Source organism: Pinus tabuliformis, chromosome 6 (genome assembly GCF_031772625.1).
Source record: "Pinus tabuliformis cultivar Carrire ecotype Pingquan chromosome 6, CPIR1, whole genome shotgun sequence".
NCBI lineage: Eukaryota > Viridiplantae > Streptophyta > Pinopsida > Pinales > Pinaceae > Pinus > Pinus tabuliformis.
Window position 1 is genome coordinate 1,083,536,239 of NC_142292.1, and position 27,517 is coordinate 1,083,563,755.

The 27,517-nt window shown below is 38.3% G+C and overlaps 2 pseudogenes; both read left to right on the plus strand.

The window, feature by feature from the left end:
* Positions 1–15,958: 15,958 nt before the first annotated feature.
* LOC149262684 (subtilisin-like protease SBT1.8 pseudogene) lies at positions 15,959–16,806 on the plus strand (annotated as a pseudogene).
* Positions 16,807–19,905: 3,099 nt separating this feature from the next.
* On the plus strand, positions 19,906–26,006 carry LOC149262685 (subtilisin-like protease SBT3; annotated as a pseudogene).
* The last annotated feature ends 1,511 nt before the right edge of the window (positions 26,007–27,517 follow it).

Consider the following 27,517-nt stretch of genomic DNA (forward strand, 5'->3'; position numbering starts at 1 on the left):
CTCTTTTTGAAGCCTAGTCATTTTACAAATCAGCTGGCCCAGTCAACATACCACATTAACAGTACGAACTGCTAACTGGGCAGCCCTGCACAAAATTTTGCATGTTTTCCAAATCAATCAAAACTCATTTCTGGGAGCATATGACATCTGTTTTTTGCAAAAGAAATTGTTCAAGATTTATAAAGACATCTATACAGTCATTCCATTTTCAAGCCATTCCGACAACTTTCATTTTTGAGCATATTTTTTATCCAATGGATCACTCCTCCCCACTGGAAGCTTTTGGACCCAAAAAGCTCTTTATTACTGAACAATTAGATGAGGGTACAACCTCCTCACCCTTTTAGTCTCAACCCATTAGAATTTGATTGAATTCAAAAATTTGAGTTTTTCATGAAAACTAATCTTTTTCCTTGATTTTGGAGACCTTGTCTTGTTTTTGTAGATACTATCTTGTTGGAATTTCCCAGAATTTGTAGAACAACAAACTGTCCTTGAAGGAACAATAGCATTCCTTCCTCAGTCGTCAATCGAAGGAAACTTAAACAACTTGAAATTCTTCTCACCTCGAACACTGTCAACATGATGATGTTTAGATTGTCTTGCCTTGTGCTTGGCTCGACTCTTGACCAAGTGTTTTCACCATTGTGATGCACCATTTTTAAACCCCCAAGAATAACTTATGGAACCAATGCCTTCTTTTTCAAATTTCTTTGGCACTTTCTCTTTGACCTTTTCACTCTTTAGCACCGACATCTTGTTCCCATCACTGTTCAACAATGATGTATGTTGCTGCAATTTTTCCTCATCTTGTTTACCTCTTTGAAGAGGCAACATGTTAGAACCTTGAAACAACTTATTACAACCATTGGAAACCTTAATGAAATTAGATTTTTCATTTGATTCATTTCCTTGAAATAAATCATTCACAACATCTTAATGCTTGAAGATTAACAAAGAAAAAATTTGACTTGCATTCACAATTCACTTCATTTGTCCAACATGCATAAGAGACAAACTCAACTTCTTTCTATGAGCTCTAACTATGTACTCAATTCCATTATTTAATAAGTGATACTTATTCTCATGGCAATGAAATATTTCTCTCCTATGATAAAGATACGGGCTTCCCAAAACTATACCACATATATATAATGGCACTACATCAAGATCTACCTCATCTATGAAATTTGCAATAATGACGAATTTCAATTTACACTTTCTAGTTACTTGCAACTGTGTATTGTCACACACCCAACCTAAAGGATAGGGCCTATGATGTGGAATAGTTTCCAAGTTCAAACTTTTGACAATGTTTCCAGAGATGAGATTGGATTGAGAGACACTATCAAAAAGAGTGTCAATTTTGATATGCTTTGAAACAACTCTAACATGGAAAAGCTCAATTCTTGTTTCGTCATTTTGAGTATTATTGGAACAACTTGAAGAACTAGTGCTTGCTATGTTCTTACCTTTCAAACCCATTGTTGTAATCTTGGTTTCATCTCCTGAATCTGAACCTAAGTCATGTTCTATAATTGCAGTCATTTCTCCTTCTCTTTGCTTTTAAGTTTGTTGGGTTTCAACTCTGGATGGAGTTTCCAACAATGGTCTTCATCATGGCCATTTTTCAAACAATGTTTTCATGTGATTTTTTCTTTTTCCATTTTAATAGAAAGATTCTTCCTCCCTTTTCCCTTAAACTTTCCCTTTCCTTTTTCTTCATACTCAAGGGAACTCTCACTTTTCTCATATGAACTATGTTTCCCTCTTGCTTCTAGATGTGTGGCTTGAACACAAACCTCATCTAAATTTGTGGGATTGAACATGAGAATAGTGTGCCTAAGGTAGCTATGTAAACCTCCAATATATTTTAACAAAGTGTCTTGAGATGACAAATTTACACCCAGTACTAGTGCTCTTCTCCTAAAATCTTGATTATAAATTTGAACACTTTGTCCTTTTCCTTGTCTAAAATTCTGTCAATCAATAATTTATTTCTACATATAAGATAATGGATAAAACTGTCTTCTAAGTACAACAATAAAATCTATCCAAGAGGTTGAGACCTTACCATACTTTCTCATTTCCTCTAGTACTTTGGCTTCCCACCAAATCAATGCAACACTATCCAACCTTAATGAAGCAAGCTGAATCTTTGTTCCACCATCCTTGATGTTTTGAATCCTACAATATACTTTGAATTGATGAACCCAATTATCAAGTCTTTCAGCATTCACTTCACCATCATACATAGGCAAATCAAATTTAATATCAAGTTTTAATAAGGGAGTTTTACCATGGCCCCTTGGGGTATGTGGAGGTGTTTGAGTAAAGGTTGTTTTGGAAGAGGAAGAAGATGAAGCTGAGGATTTAGGTGAAGATGACGGTGGAGAAGAGGATAGTTTGTCACCATTTCCTTTAGAAGGCTTGTCATCATCTCCTCCTTTTCCTCCAAAATAACCCTCTCCTTTTGAAGGCTTGGAACTCTCACCCTACAATCTTTAATTTCTCTCTTCATAGAGAAATTTCACCATCTCAGTCATGTGAAAGAATTCTTTTCCGAAAGCCTTTTCATCCTCTAATATATTATGATTTCATCCTTCATGAGACATGCTTATTGAAGCTGCAGGAACAAGAGGTGAAACTTGTGGTGGAGATTATGGAAAATGTGCTCTCCTTGTCCTTGTCCCAAATTAAGAAATTGCACCCACAAGATTTCCTTCTCCTCTCTTGAGCTTCAACCTTGTAAGCATAAGAAACACTTGCAAACAATTAAATCCTCGCAGCAACAAAGAAAAACCTAATCTCTGATACCAAACTTGATATGTATATGTATGTTCTTGAGGATTATGTAAATTGCAAGTTAATAAAATGAGTTTTTATGGATCTTTAAGTTCAATTGATACACATATTAAAACATGAATTTAACTCATAAATTGCATAAAATTGTAGAGAATAAAACCACAATAGTAACCACAAAACAACAAGTGATGAAGGAGTTCATCCGTCATGGGCTACATCTCATGGTCCAACTTCCAATGCTTGGACCTCTTTCATTATTCTCATAAAATAGTGATTACAATGAGTTATAGTGCTCAAATGGCTTCAAAACTTACTCCAAGAGCTTCAGAGTTATCCAAAACACCTATCTAGCCTCTTTCTTCTCCCAAAAACACAAAAAACGAAGAAAGTTATGAGCTTCCCAAGTTTTGTTGTTAGTTGACCCACAGGTTCGCCAAGTTCGGCCAACTGTCCTATAATTTTGCCCCATTTTTTGCTAACGGAGCGACAAACTAATGTACCACCAGTGAAAATTATGGGACCGTTATTTTCTCCATTAACTCCTCTGTGCATGGTTTTTTTTAAGGTTGGCGGGGGGGCTAAGCCCTATCCCTTGGTCCATGTCAGCACGATGATTGGGGTTGGGGCTAGCCCTCGGCCATTTTACCATACCTCCACCACTTTAAATCGAAATACCATATATGTGGGTCCTTTAAAAAAGGACTATTCATGGTGCAATGGTTATGGCGATGTTTAGTTTGCAAGGGGTTCCATGTTTGAACCGCACGGAGGTTAATTTGACCTGCCAAAAGTTTTTAGTGGCCACCGAGGTGCCATGTGGTAGCCTCTAACTGGGCCACATGGCAGCCTCTAATTGGTCCACATAACCAACACCAAAATGCCCATTAAGACACTTCCAACTTAGCACCACTACAAACTTGACAAGTGGCATGATGTCATTGGAGCTTGTTGAAGCCCACTCATTTGCCAAATTAGCAAGCCTAGTCCACATGCCATGTCAATTGTACGACCACGTGGTAGTCTCTGACTAGGCCACGTAGCAGCCTTCAGTTGGTCCACATAACCAACACCAAATTGACCAATAGGACACTGCCAACTCAGCACCACTACAAACTTGATAAGTGATGCGATTTCATTGGCTCTTTTTGAAGCCCATTCATTTTCCAAATCAATAAGCCCAGTGAGCATGCCACATTAGTAGTACGGACTACTGACTAGGAAACCATACACAAAATTTTGCATGTTTGCCAAATCAGTCAGAACTCATTTTTTAGAGCATAAAATGTTTTCTTTATGTGAAATGAGTTGCACAAGATTCAGAATGACGAGATCTATCCAGTCATTCCATTTTCGAGCCATTTTGACAACTTTCATTTTTTAGCATATTTTTTTATCTAACCGATCAATGAGGAGGAAGGCCTTGTGTGATATAGAGGAGTGAGTCCATGAACTTATATAAAAAGTGTGGGCTAACCTTATCCTTTGATCGGTCAAAACCCTAGTCAAGGGAGACCTCCAATTGGTGGAACCAAATTCCCCCTCATGTGATTGGTCAGAATGACAGGGCAGAAAAGTCATAAAGCCTGAAGCCTGGAAGAAAATTAAATTTGAAGTTGGGGAATTGATGGTAAAGGGAATCAGGGTTCTATCAAGAGACGACGATGGAAAGCTCTTCTGTCACTCAGATTTGTCAGGCAAGGAAGTTGTCGGAGTTGGCCACCCTATATGTCAGGAAGGTCGAAACCTCAGAGTGTTGATGGAATGATTTCTTAAAGGTCACTAGGTTTGAGGGATCATGTTTACTAATTAAATACAAGTGCGAACCCAGTCACTAAGGAATCCCTCATTCTCCTTAAATCGGATGGATGGCGACTTATGTCAAGGAGGAGATGATGCCAGCATGATGTCATGAAGGACACGTGGCAAGCAGTTTGGGAGTTATGGGTAGCCAAAGTAGCCACATACAAGTGACGCATGGACCTCTCACAGGTCAACATGTGGCATGGATAATGTTGGAATGGCATCACCAGGGTGATGGTTAGACCTTGGAGTTTTGAAACCTTGTAAACACAGATGGCTAATTGTCCTAGGAACTACAGGTACTAAGGATCGTCAGTTGGCGGTGCACTAGTTGACAGAGAACTTCTCTATCACTTTGTGTCATTAACATGGAAGGTTGAATTATTGGGGGGAGGGGGGGGGGGGTCTCACTTGAGAGCTTGAGATGTTCTAGGGGCCCCAAAGCCATGATACATCAACCGGAAGGTCGGATTCTGTAGGTATGTCCAAGTTGAGTGTTGAGATGTCGTGAGGATCGCGGAGTCATGACACATTAGATGGAAGGTTTGATGGGAGGGTCCAAGTCGATAGTTGAGACATCATGAGGAACCCCGATTTGTGACACATCAGTTGAAAGATTGATATTCTATTTGGAACTCCAGATTGTAAGATCAAGGTGTGTCGGGGTCCTAGAGCTGCACTGATTTAGTCAGCAGAGAGAAAAAAATAAAAAAATGTATTACCCCATTCCTCAAATGTGAAGCGAAAGGGTTGGGAACATTACAGAGTGGTATCAGATCATCGAGGTTCAATACTTGGATTGGATGGGTTTTGTCATGGAATGTGCTTGTAAGGTACCGAGTCAGTCTAGAATGTGCTTGTTGTTTTTTAATAAAATTGTGTTAAGATAAGTTAACAAATGACTAACAACTCAATGGGAGTAGGATTATGGCTGTGAATATGTTGTTATCATTAATTATGTACCAATATCACAATTGAATGACTAATGCATATGATTGTAAATGGATTTTATGTTAACATAGTTGGTTTTTAACCATAGGAACCCCCATGACAAATCCATGAATGCAAGCTCATGATCCTGATTTTGTGGTTAATTACTATTTTAATATATATATAAATGTTTGTGATTGATAACACATCACAAGCAACATAATTTAGAAAAGATACAGATATGAGAACCAAATGGTTGAATATAGTTTTGATCAGTCCCAACATGGAAGTGATGGAGTCAAAACCAATGAACAGGAGAGATCAGTTGGGAAAGGGGGAGGGAATCACTCCCCGAATTGGATGGAAACCTTAAGAATCCTTCGGAATGAGGTGAAGAGATTTAAGGCAAATAATGAGAGGTTGGTAAGATCCCAAGAAAGGTAGGTTGAGATCAATGTAGTCATCCTGCAAAGTCTCTCGGACTAACAGAGGCAAATGCAATCTAAAATGAGGACCAGTCATAGAAACAAAAGAAGCCTTCATGAGTCAGAAGAAAAAACCAACACAATATATGGTGATGGACCTAGAAAGAGGCTTAGGCATTGAAGTGAGGATGCTACACCAAGGGAGAACCTTTGATTACTCTAGGAGGAAGGGCTAGAACACAGAGGTCTTGCTCAAGAAAACTATCTAGTTCTGCTACCTAGAGATACCACCACTCTCGCCATCACCATCGCTCGGAGAGAAAGGAAAAGGATCATATCCCTAAATAATTTAAAAAGGAAAATCCGCCCACATTCAATGGGGATGTGAAGAAGGAAAAAACATTGAAGCATGGTTGCTAGGGATGAAGAAGTTATTTAGAATACATGATGATTCCGAGAATATGAAATCCATAGTCACCTCTTACAACTTAACAAGAAAATTCGACATATAGTGGGAGGATATGAAGAATAATAGAGCCATTACCGAGAAGGAGTTGAGATGGGAGTTTGGGAAGCTCTTTAGAGAGAAATAATTGTCTGAATGCTACTATGACAATAAGGCAAAAGTGTTTTATGAACTCAAAATAGGTCACATGACCAGTAATGAATATTTCATCAAGTTTTTGGGACTATTGAGGTATGTAACATATCTCAAGGATGATAAGGTTAAAATTCAGAGGTTCATCAATGGGTTTCATATGGTATTCCAAGATAAAACTGAATTATTGGAACCCTAAACCCTGAAGGATGTAATCAAGAAGTTAGAAATGATCAAGCAAGGAGTAGGAATGAGATTAAAATTAATTGGCCAATCAAAAGTGCGTCTGGATGAAATTGGAATTCGTCCAAGAAGAACCTGGAAAGGAAAGAGGGGAACCACCCATCTTAGGAAGGACAGTCTCAACAGAAGGCCAATGTTGTCGTTAAGAGAAATGTGTAGCAATTAGTGTCAGCATAACCTAATATCAAAGGCCATGAACCACTCAAGTGTTGGACTTGTGGTGGGAACCACAAGAGAAGAAATTGTCTACATCAGCAGGATATTGGGCCCAAGATCTAGAGTGCTAAGGAGGAAAGCACAGTGGGTCAAATATCTCGAAGTATGCCAAGGGTTTATGCAACATTGGATAACCACCGGGCATACATCATTGAGATGGAAGGTAAGCTACAAGAACAAGTTGTTTCTATTTTTATTTATTTGGGTTCTAATTATAGCTATGCGAGCCCAAAGCTTGTCAAAAAGTGTCGATTAGATAAGGAATTTCATAAATAACCTTTGTTGGTTCAATTTGCAATGGTGACAAGGAAAAAAATCAGTCATTGGGTGAAGTCATGTGAATTTGAACTCAGTGGCATGCCCGCAACACCCCAATTGAATGTGCTACCACTGAGTGGGTATGGCATAGTACTGGGCATGGACTAGTTGTATGAACACAGGAACAAAGTAGATTGCTATGAAAAGGAAATAGAATGCTTGGACGAGCAAGGAATAAAAGGCATGTTGTAAGGAAAGAAAAATCCCATATCAGTGAGGTTGATTACTTATATGCAAGCCAAACACAGCAGTAGGAAGTGATGTACATTATTTATAGTATAATTTTCCAAGAACGAAGGAGATGATAGAGAAACGGAAGATGAGGAAGTTGAATTGCTTCAAAGGTATCTTGTTTTGCAATAGTATGCAGAGGTCTTTTCAGTGGAGATTCTCAGATTACCTCCTCATAGAGGGATATATTTTTCTATTAAGATGGTACCTGGAACAACATTAGCATCTGAGGCTCCATATAGAATGAGCACCCTAGATTTGGTTGAGAAAAAACTGCAGCTGAAGGAAATTCTTGATAAAGGATACATAAGGCCAAGTGTGTCTCCTTGGGGAGCATTAGTATTGGTTGTAAAGAAGAAATATGGAACCTTGAGACTATGCATTGATTACATATAATTGGACAAGGTAACCATCAAGAATAAGTACCCTTTACTAATAATTGATGATCTCCTTGACCATTTAAGGGGAGCAGCAATCTTCTCCAAAATTGACTTGAGGTCAGACATCTTCCAATTGCAAATCGAAACTAGTGGTTTTGATATGAAATGAAAAAGCACAAACATTGCAGTTCATACTAGAGGCTGTTTCAGGCACACCAACACATTACATCCAGCCATTCTACGTACACCAATCAAGAGTCAAAATCCAATGCCCTGGTAGTCGCTGATGCTCACAATAAAACAAATTGAACATCAGACCATCAAATGGGAAGGTCTCAGCTTTCCTGAAAACTAGGTAGTAGATCTACCTCAGTCGCTCAAAGTTCAAAGTGTCACGACTACTTAGATACAAGAAGGACCAGCTAAAGCTACTATGTCCTTCCCTAGAAGATCGAATTTAGATTGCAAAAGAATACAAGAAGCCTATCAAGCCTAAAAATACCATATAAACTCAGATCATATTTCATATCAGCCATCTACTTCCACATTCTTAAATGCACCATCTATAAGCTTCTCACATGATGATTTATTTGAACTCACTTAGTTAATACATCTTTCCACTCTCGAAGTAAAATGTCATGTCTGCCAAATAATAGTTTGCTTATGATATCTCGCAAATCTTGTTCTCCACAAAAATCATAATCCCAGGACTAGAGAGGCCCCTTCTACTATTACTACAAATTCACATCCAAATCCAAAATGCTCTGAAATTCCATTCCTCATGACACTGTCCTAATGATTCATGAATTAACCACTCTGGAGATTGAATACCCCCGTCTCATTGAAATGTTTAGCAAGATGAGACCACCTGGGACGCCAAAATATGGTTTGGGATATCTTGAAAGACTAGACAGTCTCATTCAATCTTCAATATTTCAAAATCTTATTCCACTAGACTGCTAAAAGCCATCAATCCTAGAAATGTACAAATTCTTCTCCCTCATGGATGGGTGTCCCAAACATAAGATTAATAGAGACTCAATGAAGAACATGCTAAATTGGGATCTCTATACACATTCTGAATCCAAAGAATTTAGTCTCGGCACATCTGTTGATGAAAAATATGCTCTTTCTCTGGAATGGAAAAAGTACATGGAAGAAACAAACTCATGGATTTCTTTTTATGTCTGGAAGAAATTAAAGGAACAACCAAAAGTACATATGGCAGATGCAGAAACTTCATCTGCACAAAAACATTTATGGACAACTTGTGATGGAAGCAAGTTAGAAACAAATACCACATTCCCTCCATACAAGGGAATCATGCTAGGAGAATCTAGCAACTTAACCAAGGCCATTCCTTTAGTATTAAAATATTATTCATCCCTAGGAATAGATGGATGGATCCAGAAGGCTAGTGGACAAATAAACTGGACAAATGCATCAATTAAAGGGCTATAGATGAATATGGTAAAAACTTTTGAACAAAAGGAATGTTTTGACTCACTATCCGTCGATGCACATAGTGTGAATAAAACTTTGAATGATGTCAACTTTTCATTTTCTGTACTAAAAGGTTTTGTCAGAGAATCAACAACACAAATTGAAAGCATCAAGAGAAAGGTATATTATGAGTTGGAATCTACTCAAACTCTTATGGGTAAACTATCTGAAAAATTTGAGCAACTTGCAATATCTCCCAAAGATAAGGATATTCCTACCTCCATGTTGTTTAGCCACCATGTACCCATTCAGCATGTCACAAAACCTGTAGAAAGGTTTCCATTCCTATTTCCTCAAGAAAAACCAAAGCAACACACTGGCACCAAAGAATCTTTTAGTGAATCCTATCCTCATTTCATGGGGACCATGAACAAAGAAGAAGAGTCAAGATCCTTAGGACAACATCTTTTGCCTATATATGAACCTCTGTCTAGCCAATTCACTAGATATCTAGCTCCTAGCCTCAATGGCAAGGGAAAGATGCCAGAAACTCATACCTTTCAATCTAGATCTTATAAAGAATGGAATATTGATGGCTTGAGTGTTGGTCAAATCAGGCAAATGATTGACCAGATGTACATTGAATATAAGCTTATGTGTATGAGAGGAAAATCTAAAATTGAATCCTGCAAAACTCTCATCCAGTGCTTTACAGGTACCCTACAAAGATGGTGGGAAGTAGAATCTTCCCCTAAATTACTTGCAAAAATGGAAGCATAATTTGTTAAGGATGAAGTTGGAGATGTTATCCACAATGAAAATGGTGACCCCAAAAATAATATTATTGGAGAATCAACCTCCTTTATCCTCGAATATTGGTGTGGAGCAACAATAGATATTGCAAATAAACATGAGATTATCCTAGTGAATCTCAAATGTAAGAAAATGTCACAATATGAAGATTTCTACAGAGATTGAACACAAATAATTTATGAAGTAAAAGAAAGTCATAATGACCTCTGGAAACAAGTATATTTAGCAGCATTACTCTCCAATTTTGTTGAATACATCCAGCAACAAGAAGTGTTCCAAACATCTTTTGAAAACTACACATAGAGAGAGATATATTGCAACATAACAAAAGCCTTGGTAGGACTTTGCACCAACATGAAAGTCAATAAGTCCTTACAAAATATGTCCAGACTACCTGACAGCAAATCCATCTGCAGTAAATATGTATTGATTATAGATGATCCAATTGTACAAAGAAGAAAACACAGAAAAACCCGGAAGAAAGGTCATAAACAGTCGGCTAAAAGTCATCATCATAAGTCAAATAGGCACAAGAAAGGATCATATAAATTAGTGCCTAGAACACACTACTATGAGCCCAAAGATATTCATCTTAAGTCTCAAAGAAAAAATATGATTACCTATTGGTTATGTGGATAGACTGGACATACTGCAAACAAATGTCCTCAAGGAAGAGAGTCAAGGGAAAATAGAGGGAAAAAGACACAAGAATATGCCTCTAGAATACCTAGAATCCACTTCAAGGAAGAAGTACACCTGATGAAGCAAAATTGTTGCAATTCATCATAATAATATGACTTGGGTTTATCTAAGTATGAACATAGTGAAGAACAAGGGAATGTCAAATAGTGCAATTGCACAAATACTGATGAGTGCAACTACACCCCTTCTGAGACAGGCTCAAACTTTAGCTCAAAAACAGAAACAGAAAAGGCACCAGCCAAAGAGAAATTGTGTATGGCACACACTATTGATGATGATGAATCAAAATTTCTGGTAGGCATCAAGATGCTTGCAGAAAATTAGACAGAGAGATCTTGGTAATACCTCAAAAGGTAATATTTCTAAAGCACTGTTTGTTGATGCTTCTTATCAAAAAAAAATAAAAAAGAATAAACAATAAAATAAAATAAAAATAATAAAATAAAAATAAAAATAATAAAATAAGAAAATAAGAAAATAAAATAAAATAAAAAAAAAATAAATAAATAAATAAATAAAAAATAATAAAAATAGATAAATACAAATAAAATAAAAAAAATTTAAAAATAAAAAATAAAATAAAATTAAAAAAAAAAGTAAAAATTAAAATTAAAAAAATAAAAATTAAAAATAAAATTAAAAAATAAAATAAAATAAATAAAATAAAATAAAATATTTTCAAAGAAACCAACAGCATACAAAACCAAGTTCTTTGACTCTAGGAGAAGTTAGTCATGAGATTCATCATTTAAGAAAAGAAATAGTTGAGGTGAAAGAAAAAATCTCTCAGATAGAAAAAGGGAAAATGGCAAGAACGAGCTGAAAATCCTAATGTCAATATTTTTAAAGATATGAAAAATAGTGGCATAGGGTTTGGCAATATGAATATCATGACCATTCAATATCAGCAGCACCATGTACTATTAAATGTTAATATACAAGGAGAAAACCTCACTCTCGAAACATTAATAGATTCAGGTGAAGACATAAATGTTTAAGCAAAAAAGTGATCCCAGCCAAATATTGGACACCTCCTACATATAGGAAAGCCACTGGGGTAGGTACAAAGGATTTTCAATACGAAGTCTCCAGTGCAACTCTTTGTTTTTCAAGACATTGTATGAAAATGAAGTTTGCAGTTGGAAATATTCCAATTGACTGTATTTTAGGCAATATTTTTCTTTTTGTTGTTGAACCACATGGATCGGCCAGATTACAATATGGAAAAGCTAGATATTTTATATATGTCCATGATAAAAAAGGTTTCTTACAAACCATCACATTTCCTTTTATTTCAACACCAAGAATATTCGCCATGGTTCAGACTATGCAGGAAGTTAATCTGATAGAAAGAAAACAGGGAGAATTAAAAGACTTCAAGTCCTCTCTCAAAATAAAAGAACAGCTATAGTCCCCAAAGGTATAATAAAAAATCTCAGAGCTGAGAGAGAAATTAGAAAAGGTTCTGAAAACCCAAATGCTTTCTAGAATAGAAAGCAAGGTAGAGTTTCATTGTTGTTAAAACAAGAATATAATGGAAAAGCATGCAAGAGTCGAGCCATACCTATGAACAGTGAGTACTAAACTATTTGTCAAAAAGAAACCTTAGATTTCTTAAAAAGAGGATTGATCAGAGAATCTAGTAGTCCCTGGAACTGCTACGGGTTCTATGTAAATAAACACTCAGAATAGATTAGAGGTGTTCCCAGATCACTAAAAAATTACAAACCTCTAGATTTTGTATTAGAAGATGCTATTCCCCACAAAGGAAGCCTAATAAGCTGAATAGTAGGAGCTAAAGTTTTCTCCAAATTTGATATGAAATCTGGGTTTTCGTAGGTTGCGGTAAAAGAAGAAGATAGATTCAAAACTGCCTTCAACATTCCTAATGGTCATTATGAGTGGAATGTTATGCTCTTTGGCCTAAAACATGCACCATCCAAATTTCAAAAGGTCATGGACCAAGTTTTCAAGCCATACTTTGATTGGTTCATTATATATGTTGATGATGTGTTAATCTTCTCTAAATCTGTAGAAGAATATTTCAAACTTGTACAGATTTTTACACAGGTAGTCAAGAGAAGTGGGTTGGTACTAAGCAAGAAGAAAATGGATTTTTTTCAGACAAAGATCAAATTCCTGTAACTACTATTGAGGACGGACAAAATGCATGCACTTGAATTTGCTAATAAAATTTCAAATATGATCACAGATAAAAAACAATTTCAGAGATTCCTAAGCTTTTGAACTGCGTGAGCAATTTCTATGAAGGGTGTTCCGATGAAAAAAAATTGTTAAATCAAAGATTGAAAAAAGATCCAATGCCTTGGACTTCAGAACATACCAATGCCATCAAAAACATAAAATCTAAGGTAAAAATTTACCTATTCTCTACCTTGAAGATGAGGATTTGCCAAAAACTGTAGAAAGTGATGGCAACAACATTGGATGGGGAGGTATTCTCAAGCAAACTAAAGAAGGAAAAGAAAAAGTTATATTGTTTGCTTCAGGCACATGGAACCAAGCAGAACAAAACTATTTTACAATTGAAAAAGAGGTAAAAGCTACATGGAATTATATAGACAAATTTGACATCAACCTCATACATAAAAGGTTTCTTCTCGGGACTGGTGCCTCTACTTTAAAGAAAGTGTTAACGAAAGACATCAAAAATGCTGGAGAATCCAAGTTTGCTAGATGCAAGCTTTTTTTTCAAATTTTGATTTTGATGTCGAGCATATCAAGGGAGAAAAGAACAGTTTACCATATTTTTTGAGTCTGGAGTATCTGAAAAAAGAAAATCATCTAATGGTTATTGTCTCTGAATGGGACCCTAAAACACAGCAAGAAGAACTTAGAAATATCTCAGATAACACCTCATGGCCAATCTATGCTAAAAAATGGAAACCCACTTGGAAATTAAGAAACACCAAAGTTATGGACGCAAATCTATAGCCTCATTAGGACTTACAACACCTTGTACTAGAAATAAAGATTTACCCTAAGTCCAGCACTTGGATACATGATATGGTGTATAAGAATTTATGATGTATTACGATCTTGTAGACAAAGCATCAAGGGAAAGTTTTCATGATATCAAAGACAGAGTCTGCAAAGGGCTAGGTAGCCTCTACAGTGCATCTTAATTTAAGGTGTAGTGTCTTGTAAATGCCCAAGTTTGATTGAAGTTTCTCTAAATCTTCTAGCATTGTAATTCATCTTTTGAGATCAATAGAAGAGAGATTTTTTTCAAAATGTTCCGCATGAGTTTATGTTCTGTTATGCTATTTTAAATATTCTGTGAGAGGAGAGGTTCATCTGAGGTTCATTGGAGGTTCACCGAGGATCGAGAGATGTTTTGCTCGTGTTGGCAAGAGGTCGTTGAAGAGAATTATTGCTTGAAGATCAAGAGATTCATGTATGGGTTCATGTAAGAGTTCTTGTATTCATCACAGAAGACATAGAAATTACATAGCAAGCTTCATTTTCTCCTTTCCCCTGCTACAAATTGGTATCAAAACCATTATAGTATATCAAATATACTATAAAATTAAACATTTTTTATTAAAAATTAGTAATTTTAAAAACCATTTCTTAAAAAAGATATTTTCCTTTTATATATTTTTATTTAAACCTAAAATTGTTTTTCTACCTTACTTTATTTTATTTAGTTTTCTCTTTCGCTGAGCATTTTTATTGGCTTTATTTTTTATTTCCTTTAATATGTGGTGTGTTTAAAATGATACTTTAATATGTGGTGTGTTTAAAATGATACTTCAGCTTACTTTTATTCTAAATTTGGAATATTTGAATGTGGAATTAGAAAATAAATCATTCACTTTGTGAATAAGTTTTTAATATTTATAATTTATAATTAATTATGGTTTAAATTGAGTTAACGGGAGAGTATCGGTTTAACGTGCAGTACAATAGTGGAAAATTCTAAAAGTGACCATAGGTTTGTGAAAATCTTGCGTTAAACAAAAGGAAGATTGTTATCCAACGTGATGGCATAGGGAAGGGAAGGGAAGGGAAAGGGGGTTACAGAAATCGACAAACATGTGGCCAGGTATTCAGATATTTAGAAAGCTGCTAACAACTACCCCAGGAATTCATTTTTTGAACGAATTGTATAGGTTTCTGTCACAATAGGAAGTTGCATCATCTTTCTTCATAAAGAATGTGTGGGATAGCAGGATTAGTGCCGCCGATTGTTCCCCCTAAATACCTATTACATGTTAACTATATCTCCTAATTCTCTGCTCTCTAAATTAAAGGGTGAATGGCCACCAATTGTGCCCCTAAATACCACTTCCACGTTAATTAAATTTCCTAATTCTATGCTCCGTAAGTTATCTTGTGTATTTTTGGTTTGGGCGAATCTCTGCAACTAAAATTCCATGGATCCATCAAATCCATTCATGACTCTTGAATGTCTTGGTGCTTTCCGTGTTATTTAGGGACCATCCATTCTTGATTCTTGAATGTCCTCCTATTTTTATTTGCTTTTGAATTTGGCGAATTCCTATTTGGGTGACAGCAGGACTAATTCAAGCATATAAGTTATGATGAAAAAAGTACACAAAAAGTTGATGCTATGTTTCATATCAGCGGTGTCCGCAGTAGCAATAGCAGCAGCAACCGAGGACGATGGGATTATTTACATAATTCACATAGATAAATCTAAAATGCCCACTCCGTTTTCCTACCACGAGGAATGGTATCAGTCTACGGTCTCCTCTATCACAAAAGGAAGAGCAGTGGACAAACAAATGGACGGACCGTTATTGTATGTTTACGATAAAGTAATACACAGCTTTAGTGCTAAGCTGAAGCAGTCTGATGTGGATGCACTGCAAACAATGCCGAGGTACATTGCAAGTCACCCATATAACAAGGGTAAGTTGGATACCACCCGCTCAATCAAATTTTTGGGGCTCAAAAGCAAATCCGGCATATGGCCCCGAGAAGAATTGGGCAACAGATCGGATATTATAATCGAAGTTCTGGATACAGGCATCTAGCCAGAGAGTGAAAGCTTTAAAGATAATGGAATGAGTGACATCCCTGCCAAGTGGAAAGGCCAATGCCAGCCGGGCACGGCCTTTAACTCCTCTCTTTGCAACAGAAAACTGATAGGAGCCCATTATTTTAACAAAGGATTCCTGGCGCAATTCGGTTCTCTCAATACTAGTGTGGATTACGAGTCGGCCCGAGACTATGATGGCCACGTCTCACGGCCGCTAGAAACTTCGTTGACAATGCCGATTTTTTCAGGTATGCAGAAGGCATAGCGCAGGGCGTTGCACCGCGGGCTCTCGTGGCCATGTATAAGGTAGCTTGGTTCAACGACATCATAGACGCAGACATTTTGGCAGTGATAGAGAGCACCATATCCGATGGAGTCGACATCTTATCTCTGTCCATGACTTTGGGCCCTCCGTGTTTCTACAAAAACGTGATGGCTAGAGGAGCCTTTGCAGTGGGAGAAAAAGGCATGCTTTTGTTCTGTTCAACACACAACAGCGGACCGTATAACTATACTGTACAAAACGGTGCGCCATGGATCCTCACGGTGGGATCCGGCACTATTGACAGGGCTTTTATCGCCAAAGTTAAGCTGGGGAACAGACAAATCATCGAGGGAACTTCTCTTTTCACCAAAAGACGAGTTATGTCAGGCATTCCGATCACCTATGGAAACGACAACAGCTCTCGAACATGTGCACCCAACTCCTTAGATCCCCAAAAGGTTGCCGGAAAAATCTTGTTGTGCATGAACGATTACCGAGATTCCTACACGCCGCTCTTGGAAGCAAACAGAACTGAACCTGCTGGTGTGATAGTCATCGACTATATTGGCTCGCAATACCCTAAAGCCTTTTGGATGCCTACGGTGTGAATGACTTCAGAGCAAGCACGCTTAATAACAGAGTATGTTATGAGTATTGGTCCGACTTGGAATTTCAAATCCCCGCTGCCTGTTAAATGAAAATTTGATGACATTTTGGCATTTTTCATGCTTTTCATTTTACATTCTACTTAAATTTGTGAGTGCCTACTTCTCCTTATCTAGAAATTATCTTACAACTATTTCTTTATCTCAACTTCCTTTAATCTCCCTATGAGAGTGTCTTGTTTCTTCTCAGGTTGTGTGTTTCACCATGTCTCCACTTCCTTTAATCTCCCTCTTAGAGTGCCTTGCTTTTTCCTTAGCATATGTGTTTCCACCTAGTATACAACCATATTTTTAAGATTTTATAAAGCTTTTTAGCCTTTGGAAGTTAATAATTTTGATTATGTACATATATTTTGACATGTGAAAGAAACTAAAGAAAGCCATATAGTTAAGATGATGAGGATTATCAACTGCAAGTAAATGCGATAGAATTTTTTTTTTTAAATATCAAGAATTTAACTACTATCCCTTTTTATAATTTATTTAAATCCAATAATCTACTACATATGTCAAATTTATTAACCATATAATTACATGTTTAACTATTTTTTAATAACTTATTTTCACCAAATATTTTATTTACAGATGGGCACACACATCTTTATTTACTCACTACATATTTTATTTATTAAATTCTTTATTTATACCAAGATAACTTTAATCCATATAAGTGCACTTTCAACCAACTGTGAACTACTTGAACTACTTGAATAATAAATCTAGTAATGATAGCTAAATATTTTTTAAAATATTTGTATATCCTTTCAACTAATTTGATATCCATTACACATATTTGGAACACATTATTCCTAAAACCATGACGCATCATCTGCATTTGAACATTGTTAACTAATCATTTTCATAATATCTTAAATATGAGCCTATGATTTCCTCATCTTAAAAAATTAGATTCACATTAATGTCCACATCATAGACTAAATATACAACCCAACCAATTACACAAAGAAATCCTTCCTATTAAACATTGCCCTAGATAATACCATCACTTATTCTATTCATGTACTTAGTACGAGTTGAATCCTCCAAATACAACTATATTAAAAGTGGTTGACAATCTAAATAGGTATGTTAAATAAATATGAGTTTGTAACATCTTCAATAATTATTTTTATTGTAAGAAAAAATTAGCTTAATAACTATATAATTATTTATTTTAAAGAGAAATTCACTACGGTAAAAATGAAGTTGATTTCACAGCATTTAGTAAAAAACTCAAAATACAAAATTAGTCAAAATAAGTAGGGACGCCCAAAAAAACAAAAATAGTCAAAATAAGCGTGGGCTTTTCAAAATGATAATTGAACACTTCATTATGCAATAAATCACAAGCTATTTTTAGTCAAAATAAGCTAGGACACTTGAAAAAGCAAAAATAGTCAAAATAAGCATGGGCTTTTCAAAATGGTAATTGAGCACTTCATTATGGAATAAATCACAAGCTATTTTTCTAATATTTAAGACATTATTATTTTAACGTGACATGATATATTATTCCTCTAAAAGAACGTTATTTTTAGTCACAATAAGCCAGGGCTCTCGAAAAAGAAAAAATAGTCAAAATAAGCATGGGCTTTTCAAAATGGTAATTGAGCACTTCATTATGGAATAAATTACAAGCTATTTTTTCTAATATTTAAGACATTATTTTTTTAACGTGACATGATATATTATTCCTGTAAAAGAAATTATTCCTGTAAAAGAACGGACCTCAGAGAAATTCATTTTGACAAGCCCGTATAATTTCGCAACATTTGTTTCACATAAAACAAATATTGAGAAAGAAATAAAAAACAACCGAATGAGATTGAAACTAGTTAAAGAAGGCAACTTATTTGGGGCTTGAAAACTGGTAAATCTTCTCGATTTTGAAGTAAATGATAAGGGCAAGTTCAGTAGAAAGCTCTAACATTTATTTTTAGCGACTTATTTTTGGTTGTGGTGTTGTCTTCCTGAGTTATCGTATACAAATTTTTGGAATCCACGTTTCGAACCATTTTTCGTGATTCATGAACTACCAAAAATGGTTCAAAACTTCGATTCCAAAAATTTGTATGCAATGACTCCAGAAGACAACACCACACATAATATAGATCGCAAGAGACTCATATCAATAACTATCCTTTCTTTTCAAGAAAATAGCATGAATGACTACTGTTTTGAATGAGTTTAAGGTCCACCTTTTGCTTACCCCTTTTCATTGTTATTTTGTTGTCTGTTTGCTTGGGAAGGTGAGTAGCAATGGCAGACCACCTATTTCCCAGTAGAGCATGAAGTTGAATAATAGTCTTCTCTTCCTGCACGCTGAATTTTTCCCCTTGATATTTGGTCTTAGATAGTTAGCCCAATGCAATCTCCAGCTCTTTCTTATCTCAACACCTAACTTTCTGCTACAGAGCCCTCCAGCTTCCATGGATGTGCTACAGTATGTAAGTAACGAGCTTCTGATTTTCTTCAGGTGTCCAGGCCCTTCTTGAGCCAAACTTTTTCGTAGCAGGGAGCCCTACAATTATTTCTGATTTTGTGTGACTTCTGATAATCTGCGGCAAAGATGTTGTCGAATTAAACACTGCAACTGCCCTTAACATCACTAGTTGTTCCTTGGCTGCTTTTATTTCTCGATCAAACTTCTTCATCAATGTTGGAAGATGGCAGAATAAAACAAGAGGGAGAGTGTGGGATGATTGAGGGAAGCCTAAGGAACAAAAACAAGCCCACCACCCCTTCTCAGTGTTATACACACCAAAAAAGGCATGCATATTTTTAGTATTTTTCAATCTCGTACTAGCTTACACTTTGATCGTTGAATTCACGTTTTTTACGTAGACTGGTTGGTCAGTTATTTGAATGTAACACCTAGATTACAATGTAGTTGTTCTTAGTGGCCTAGGGTGAGATCTCCCTTCATAAAGTTCAAATCTACGAAAATACTATAGCTATATAAATTTTTATACGATTCAAATCTATGAAAGTGTGTTAGGCTCCATTGCCATGTGAGCTAGAGGTATTGCATGCATTTGCATTATGACTCTAGGCCCTAATGTTGTTGCTTCTTACTTGGGAACATTTCCATTGGAATTCGACTATGGCCTTGCCTCCGGGATGTCTATGGCCTGTCCCCTGCAGCAGGCATTGTAGTTTTGGTGAAATCCATCCACCCCGACTGCAGCCCTGCCGCTATAAAGTCTGCTCTCATAACGATGGCCCCCACACATGACAACACTGGCCACGTTATGGTAAATCAACTCTATCCTCCTGTCATCCCAGCGACTCCCCTGGATTTCGGTGCCGGTATTCTGAATCCCAATAAAGCTGCAGATCATGGTCTTGTCTATGACTCTGACGTGAATGACTATATAAATTACCTTTGCGCTCTCAACTATATGAAGAAAGAAATCCGGATAGTAACGAGGAGGGAATACTCGTGTAGCAGCCATGCCGTTGTTGGCGATCTCAACTATCCGTCATTCCTTGCAAATTTCACATCATCAGCAGTAGCAGCAAAGGTGAAGAGATTTAAGAGAATTGTAAGCAATGTGGCAGATGACAATAAGATACCATATTTTTATAGGGCAATAGTGGAGGAGCAAAATGGAACCTAACTATCTTCTATTCAAAGAAAGGAATGAAAAGTTGGGATTTTCTCTCAACTTGGAAGTATGGAATGGAGAGTGTCACGCCCCTACACCTGCGGTAGTCTTTCAACTGCTTATAGCGAGGTGCAGCACCACCGAACACTTTCTTTTCACCAATACAAATGTTCGTGGACTACGCCTTAATTCACTTTCTCCTACTTAGTTTGTGTTGCGCAACCAAGTATTATTATGTTTATCCTTTATACCAATGAACACCCATACTCATTCATTATCAACAGCAATTATAAACGAAGAAGACAATTGCACATTATAAAGGGAGGGGCAACTCCCTGCAATATGAGTCTGCCCGAATCAATATATAATATAAACTTCACTTTTACAATGTACTTGAGCTAAATCTTAGGAAACCCCAAATTTACACTTAGTCAATTTTCACAACTTCGGAAAACTCGGTTGCCCAACTCGTCGGCACCTCCGCACGGTCGCCGCACGACTCTCCAACCCGTCGTTCACCTCGTTGCACATCTTCACCGGTTTGCTCTTCGTTTGGTCGCAAACGCCCAAACCGTGTATCCCTGCCCACACGCAGTCCCGCTTGCCAACTCTTGACAAACGCCCAAACCGTGTATCCCTACCCACACCCAGTCCCGCTTGCCAACTCTTGACAAATGCCCAAATCTTATGAACAACACGTAGTACCGCCTGCCCAACTCTACGACCTCCGGTTCCAACCTTCGTTCACCTTCGTGCACACTTGCACGGTGGGCAGGCGCTCACCCGAGTCGCCAAGACACCCACGCCAAGTCTTCGCACAATGCGGGCGCCACACACCCGTGCACGCCCTTCTCCAACCACCGGGCGCACCCTCGCCCAACACCAAGTACGACTTTCCTTCACCGTGTGTTCACCCAAGACCGCCGCATGAGATGTGCGCCTCCCCTCTTGAACTGCGCACTAGAAAACTACGCACTTCTTCCTTAGAGCGAAGATGTGTGTGATCGAATGATGGTGGAATGACTCCACGCATCCACCAATATATACACAGGCGTAGGGTGTAGTCTGGCTACCCAGCCGACTCACCCAACGCCCCAAACGCCATCGCAAAGTTATCAAACGCACCGTCGGCTCCACATAATGTTGGTCGGCCTACATAATGTTTGTCACCACGCTCTCATGCGTATAGATAGCAGCTCGCTCTTCATTTATGCGTATAAGTCCACCGCACATGAAGCCAAGCTCGCACATCGCACCGAACCGTAGTTCGCCCGTCATCGCACATCGGTCGGTCGCTCCTCCGTTCGGTCGTGCACGCCTTGCCCGTCGCACCTCCAACATGCGCCCGCGTGTGCGCGCGCCCGCTCGCCTAGCGCTCAACCGTCGCACAACTCGAAGGCCTTACATCCTCCTCCACCTGAAATCGTTGTCGTCCTCGACAACATACCATCTTAGTAGCCATCCACCAAGATCATCAATATCCATGATGTCAACTCCTCCACATACTGTAACATCCCTGCAACATATGTAGAACCACCGTTCCCATCATGTCTCGCCTTGGCAACCATCTGTCACCAAGATCACCATACCAAGGTATACACCTATCGGTATGTCATACATCAGAGATCATCTCAATCCATGATCATCGACCACCCTGTCACAATCTCCACATGCTGCTCTCCTCCATGGAAGGCTGGCCCCTCCATCCAAGCTACATGCCCACTGCAACATCTCGTGTCGACCTCCTCATGTGTCATCATGTGAACTGTTGCCATGGTACTCCAACATAATGCTAACACTTCTCTGTACATGCTATAGCCCCCATGTCTGAACTAGTTGGGTAGCTAATCCAACTATCACGCTCAAACCATGAGAGTGAACATCCTCATGCCACCATCAGTTGTCTCTCAAAACATCCTGCCACATCCTCAACTCGATCAAGAATCCATCTCCATATAAGTGTAAGCCATGCTCAGGTCCATGAAGTAGTCCTCATCCCATCTGCAACATGTTGTCCATGATGTTTAGTGTCAATGTGCTACATGAAATTAGCCACATCTATCCCAACATCATCATCCATGTGTGTATCTCCTCCATATGAAGAGACCATCCTGTCAATCTCAAACTCTTGGTGTGCCACATTTAGGTCCATGAAGCAACCTCCATCATATCTACAATGTACCATCCCTCAAGTCTGCCACAGAAACAAGTATACACCTGTTTCATCTATCCATGTGCTGCCCATGATCATAGATCAATCAGCTCCCATGTCAAAAGGTGGTTGAGTCTCGGCTCAACCCATGCCCAAGTGTTGCCACCAAGGCATCATCATCATTGTAACTCCATCACTCCAAAGTGTCTCATATCGATCCTCCACATCAAGTCACTCTTTCAAGCCACACCCATGCATGTACTTGAAAGTATGCACCTGCATCAAAGTCCCTGACCTTAGCTCCTCAATGCATCAGATCCTCTAAGTCCACCATATATGAAGTCCCTAAAAGTCACAACCTCATGTCATCATGAGCTCCATGAGTCATCTCCAACCAACATCTCAGCAGGAATACAAGTCTCGACCCAAAGGTCTCTGCAAGATGCCTCAGCTCTCCATGTAGTAGGAATGCTCCATAATCTACTCACAATTCCATCCAAGTCCATGGCCTTGTTGTACATAAGTGCACAACCTCTCCATCGGCTCATAATAAGTTTCCATGTCACATCAGCAAATCCATCTACACAACATCCCTGCCTTGGCACTCCTCATTGGATGCCCATAAATGACACCTCTATAAGTGCTCCTGCACAATGTCCCTGCATAAGACTTCCAAGCTCCATGTTTCCAACCTGATTTCCATGACTAAGTTTCCCATGTAGTCTAATCAAGTAAACCCATCACAACAATTTTTCATCCTCATCCAAGTCTGTAACCTTCGGTCTAGTGAACTCGGTCACCCAACCATATCATCATCATCACGAGTCCCTTCCATCATATCTCCACCACTGAAGGTTCCACCAAGACTATCTCTTGGTCTCGACCATGAGAAGTCCACCCAAGCATCATCATACCTCAAGTGTGTGCCCTCCAATCTGTCCATGTGTCATGTCGGGCACTTAGCCAAAGTGGTTAAAGCATGACCCAATCCTCCACAATGATCATCATGTTCCTCCCTTGTCACGAGCCTTTTCACCTTCTACCATAAGGTCACAAACAACCCCAACAAGTCCTGCAACAATCAACAATCCTTGCTTCTCCATACAAGGTCTCATCATAGACATCCATGGTAGGATGCTCCCTAGCATTGACAAACTGACTTTGCCCTTCCCTGCATATGGTCCATCCACCAAATGCTCAGATGAAACACAAGTATCAATACTTACTTCATCATCATGAGGCCCCTCCATATGAGTATCCTCATTCATCCATGTCTGCAAACTGCACGATCCTGGTCCAACTTGATCAACCTCAAGTTCATCCTCCATCGTTGTCATATCTGCAACATCCTCAATCATCACGACTTCCTCTTCCTTGTCAGCACAATCTGCAACTTCATCTTGCTCCATTGTCCAACCAAGTTGAAGAAGTTCGTCTTCAACATTCCTTTCCAAGACTTCAAGTTCCTTCAAAATCTGAGGATTCTCTTCTTTCATCCGCTTCAACCTGTATAAGGTAAGCAAGAGCTTCCCTTCGCATTCTTCCAAACCTGCCATGCCTTGTCATTCAGCTTGGCCCAAGCACAAAGCTTCACCTTTGCTAAACCTGTTTCACCATTCACTTGAATCACCCTGATATTCCACCTGTCACCTACGAAACTTGAGCTCCCTGCCAAGTCTTCGGTCTTCGTAGAATCAACTCCTTGATTCAATTCACCAGCTCCAACCATGAGCTCTGATACCACCTGTCATGAAGTGCAGGTGTGTATCAACTTCAATGCTTCAACACTAGCACTAGCTCCCCGGCACTAGCTCTGATACCACCTGTCACGCCCCTACACCTGTGGTAGTCTTTCAACTGCTTATACCAAGGTGTGGCACCACCGAACACTTTTTTTTCACCAATACTAATGTTTGTGGACTATGCCTTAATTCAATTTCTCCTACTTAGTTTGTGTTTTGCAACCAAATATTATTATGTTTATCCTTTATACCAATGAACACCCATACTCATTCATTATCAACAACAATTATAAACGAAGAAGACAATTGCACAGTATAAAGGGAGGGGCAACTCCCTGCAATATGAGTCTGCCCGAATCAATATATAATATAAACTTCACTTTTACAATGTACAAGCTAAATCTTGGGAAACCCCAAATTTACACTTAGTCAATTTTCACAACTTCGGCAAACTCGGTTGCCCAGCTCGTCGGCACCTCCGCATGGTCGCCGCACGACTCTCCAACCCGTCGTTCACCTCGTCGCACATCTTCGTCGGTTCGCTCTTCATTTGGTCGCAAACGCCCAAACCGTGTATCCCTGCCCACACGCAGTTCTGCTTGCCAACTCTTGAAAAACGCCCAAATCATATGAACAGCATGTAGTACCGCCTGCCCAACTCTACGACCTCCGGTTCCAACCTTCGTTCACCTTCGTGCACACTTGCACGGTGGGCGGGCGCTCACCCGAGTCGCCAAGACACCCACGCCAAGTCGTCGCACAATGCGGGCGCCACACACCCGTGCACGCCCTTCTCCAACCACCGGGCGCACCCTCGCCCGCACCTTCGCCCAACACCAAGTACGACTTTCCTTCACCGTGCGTTCACCCAAGACCGGCGCATGAGATGTGCGCCTCCCCTCTTGAACTGCGCACTTCTTCCTTAGAGTGAAGATGTGTGTGATCGAATGATGGTGGAATGACTCCACACATCCACCAATATATACACAAGCGTAGGGCGTAGTCTGGCTGCCCAGCCGACTCACCCAACGCCCCAAACGCCATCGCAAAGTTATCAAACGCACTGTCGGCTCCACATAATGTTGGTCAGCCTACATAACATTTGTCACCACGCTCTCATGCGTATAGATAGTAGCTCGCTCTTCATTTATGTGTATAGGTCCACCACACATGAAGCTAAGCTCGCACATCGCACTGAACTGTAGTTCGCCCGTCATCGCACATCGGTCGGTCACTCCTTCGTTCAGTCGTGCACGCCTTACCCGTCGCACCTCCAACATGCGCCCGTCGTGTACGCGCACCCGCTCGCTTAGCGCTCAATCGTCGCACAACTCGAAGGCCTTACAGAGAGGATCCTAAGGGTGGAGAATGCGTGGTTTATGGGTAACTGAGTTGGGTTGATGGAAGGGGCCACGTCGTCACAAGTCCGCTTGTGGTTCTATTCTGTTAGTAAAGAATATTAGTATGCAATATTCATAGTTTTAGCTTTACATTCTTAGACCTATATTGTGGATAATAGTATTTTTTATACAACAGGGATTGGCATCGGCATCAGCATCAGCGTCAGCGTTAGCATCAGCATCAGCATCAGCATCAGCATCAGCAGGAAGTATTATGCATTACTTCTATTACTTGGAATAGGTCGAATAACTTCAACTACATCATAATGCATATTTCTTTTATCTGATTTTTTTACATATGTTATACTTATATGTAATTTTTGGCGGTAGTTTATATTACTTTATTGATTGATCTGATTTATTATATGTGAAACTGGTTCTCTATATTTCTCATAGGAATACTGGTATAAATTCCTGGTGATTATGCAGTATATATGTGATATTTCCCATTAGTATAATATATATTTAGATTTTTTCATGCTGGAAAAAAACAACTTTACATTCTTAGACAAGGGGTTTTATATGACTCTAAGAATAGAGAATATTAGTTTTTTTCTTCTATACGCCTATCGGCGTATATCAACCACATTGGTAAATATGGTAACGCTAGCTCCAAAACCCTGAGAGCTTCAACGGGTACTTTGGAGCTTTTCGGGAGCTTCACTGCAACCGATTTTTTATGTTTAGGAGCTTCACTGCAATGAATAAGTGCAAACGTAGGTGTATTTGACATTGCCAGCTTGGGTGTGAACTGTGTGAAGGGAAGGGTATGCCACTGGGTTTAGATTTGGATATGGGTCTGGAACTAAGAGAAACACCCTATTTATGGAAAACCCTTCTATCCAAATGAAGATGAGGCCCCTGGCCAAGCCTGATCTTTGTCATTGGAAAACTATTCATTCTCCTCATGTACCCCAATGGTGGATGGATATAAAAGAATTTAGGAAGATTGTTGGCCACTAGCAAAACCATCATTATGCCCCAAGCAGAATGGACAAAAGATGAAATACTAAAGAAAAAAAATAGTTGAAATTATGAAATATAAATATAATAAAAAAAACAATTTTAATTTAATTTTCAGATTTATTTAAGCATAAAATATATATTAATTTGGAAATTTATAATTTTATTATACAAACTCTTTTTAAAATAATAGAAATAGATGAAATTAGATGAATTAAGACTTTCAATTAATTAATTAATTAATTTATATGTATATAAGAAATGATATGGTAAGGTGTGGGTATAATATGAAATGGTAATGGTAATTCTAGAGTTCATAATAGAGGTTCATTATATAATTTTTTATTTTTTTTAATTGGGAATTGATTAGTGTTAAATGTTTTATTAAAATTTTAAATGTTTTATATATGTTTTCCATAAAATATGTGTTTTTAAATATATATTGAATATTTTTTTGTGGTGATAACAATGATGAAGATGATTATAACAACAATTACAATAATAATGACAACAATAAAGACTAATAGTTTTTCATTAAACTTAAGACAATTCCAATGATAATGATGGAATTGATGATGATAATAACTATGATAGCAATTATATTGATGTTGATGAAATGGTTATGATAATAGGTCCAATAATACAAGAGAAACTTACAAAATTGATTCAATACAATATTCAAAGTCACCTATAACTTTAGATCCTTTTGGATTAGTTATTTAATGTATCCATATCCACAAGTAGGTTCCATGTGAATCCATGAAAATGTGTCCCACTTCTTAGTGAAAT